The following is a 2893-nucleotide window of genomic DNA, read 5'->3' as shown; positions in this document are numbered from 1 at the left end:
TACTGTGTGTTGTTGACAACTGTCTTGAAATCCTGTGTTGAAAAAGAAGTTAATGTATCATTATTTAGAGGAGGACCCTGCAAGTATTTAAATAAATATGCCATATACATGCTTCGGGGCCCCCACAAGGGCTTCGCCTCCTTGATCCCACCGGGGCCCTTAAGCGGGCCCCTGGACCCCATGCCCTGAACCCCCTCCAATTGGCTGAAGCTGCATACGGGCCTGACCCGAGATTTTCTTTTTGAGGGGGATCGACTGGGGTCGATTATTTTCTGGAGGGGAGTTCGTCCCCCCCACCCTTAGATATGCCACTGAATATGTCCAATCATGAAAGTGAATCCGCTGGATACGCAGTGCAACACAGGCAACATTGTGATTGTGAATGTATATGTGAAGAATATAGTTTGGCGGTTTTAAACGGCATTTAGTCAAATATTAGAGATATATCAAAGTACAATGTAAATAAGCAGAGTGTAACTACGTAGGCCCACAAGGTTGTAAAACAGGACACATGTGCGGTGCACCGAGGAGGAGGAAGGGGAGCTTTGACAAAGGCCTATATTCCAAACACAGTTTTGATGATGTGTGACATTTTTTTAAATTGTTATTTTATTTTGATTAAAAACCACAACTTGCTTAGCTCAGGCTAAGACCTCATATCTCGTTGGTTTTCATCACGTGGCTTGAAGTCTTGCGTCTGGCTGACAACTAACGAGTACTATGATCAAACTGTTTTGTTATGTGATGAAAACGAAACTTCGACTAGCTGAGCCGGGAGCTGAACTTTATAATTTTTGAATAAAATTGACCAGTATGTAGAAAATATAATATAGGCCTATTTTTTGTTTATTCTAGTAGGCCTAAATAGTAGAACGTATAAAGTAAAGTATATTTTAACCAAACATCACATTTTATTTAATTTTAAATGGAATGATGGGATTATGAAGAATTGTGTAGGACTACCCTATGTACTACATAGTCTACTGTATTACGTCACTAGATAGTGAAATTAATTATAAACAAAAAATATATCAGCCTGCCTTATCATCTTAATATATTTCCTCCATGCTTATATGAGGAGTTGATTCATTTGTGATCTCGTCCTATTCAAGCTGACGTGAATTATTTTAGCATTCCAACTTTTAATAGAAAAAAAAATTAATTAATACAAACCTTCCGGGATTCCACTACCAATCGCCGCCCAGGCCTTGCCCAGACGGTACCATGTGTCATGTGTTTTTTGTTGCGCAGCAGTAAAAAGACGGTGGGTCTCAAAGTTTATGCGCGATCTTCATTTTCAAGATAGATGGTTGTAGAAAGGCGAAACAATTTGTATTTAAATCATCTACGGACATCAAATAGCACACTCTGCACGTTTTCCCATAGTGGCTGATGGGACATGTTGTTTACCTCTGGGATTTATTTTAAGGACGAGGCCTAATGCAATGACAATGTCGGTAGGCGCGCTGTCGGTAGGCACTGGCAGGCCTAGGCTTACGTAATTGACGAAGCCGCCGGTAAATATTATTAGGCTTAGGCCTAGAAAGGGCAGATTAAAGCATTCATATGATTATCGTATATTAAACGCCTAATTAAAGAAACTCTCTTTACATTCATTTTACTAGAGACAGTACTGTACGTCTGTTCCGACGAACGTTCAGATCTTGTGTAGGCAGTGATATAGGCGAATGATAATGTGTTAAACAGCTGATGCATTACGACGCGTTAAAACGCGTAGCGATCGCTACGTAGCGGTTCGTGCTACGCAAATCCTACGCATTGCCTACGCAAATCCTACGCGTTATCTACGCGTAGCTACGCGTGCTACGAAGGCAGTAATTTTTATCTGTACTGTAGTAATACACACAACGCACATCTGCCTCACCGTGTATGACAGTAATTCCTAGCTAGGTCTAGGCCTATAATGGAGAGATACTCCCACCTCTTGTTATTGTAAACCAATTATCATCACTGCCCTACAAATTACTCTTATAAACTTACATTTAATCTGTTGGTTAGGATTCTAACCAATAACTTTAGAAACGGTCGAATAATGTACCGTTTGCTCCTGTCATTATACATACACAATCCTCATAGCAACATGATCATTAGCGTGGTTCTGACAACTGGGCATTTCGCTGTGCGCCACCTATATTCAATTACAAAACTCTACAGAAACGCAACCGTTTCTACAATGATGGTATAAGTAAATAAATAACTAATAATTAATAAGAACACAGTGGCTATTGTTACGCTCAGTACAGTAGTTCCTGTATGCTTTTTACACCATCCAGTTTCGCATGCGCAGTTCGAGAGAATGACGGTTCGAGCGGATGTCAGTTCGAGCGGATGCATTTAGTACGAATTATAACAAGCGCAAATTTATTTTCGCCCCATTCTTGTATTTGTTTGTTTTAAATGCAAGAAATACTCTGTGCACTAAAGTTCTGAAATGTTTTTGGTACTTTTTGATAATTATTCCATGTTTGAATTACAGTCTTGGCAAATCCTACTACTATTTGTATTTAAATTATAGTGTTGCAACTGTATTTGTAGATTAACGATTTAGGCCTATATTTTAATTATGTACAGTAATTGTAATTGTTATTCACCATAGAAATTTAAATTATTTTTACGTATATGGTGTCGGAAGGTGCACAAATCATTGATGTAGTAATGTGACACAGGGGCAGATCCAGTAGTTGGGAGGGGGGGAGGCATAGGCATGTGACCCCCCCACCGTTTTGCCACTAAATTTCAAAAATGTCCATGCATATTAATGTTATGTGCTACTCACTTATCTATTTTGAAACTGTTGTGCCCCCACCCGGCGTTTGAAAAAAAAATCTGGATTCGCAAGCCCCTGTAACAGACTATCAACAACACAGTAATA

This window comes from Anneissia japonica, unplaced genomic scaffold (genome assembly GCF_011630105.1).
Source record: "Anneissia japonica isolate Jap-2015-1 unplaced genomic scaffold, ASM1163010v1 scaffold87_len186233_cov173, whole genome shotgun sequence".
Lineage (NCBI taxonomy): Eukaryota > Metazoa > Echinodermata > Crinoidea > Comatulida > Comatulidae > Anneissia > Anneissia japonica.
Note: the sequence above shows the minus strand (reverse complement) of the source record.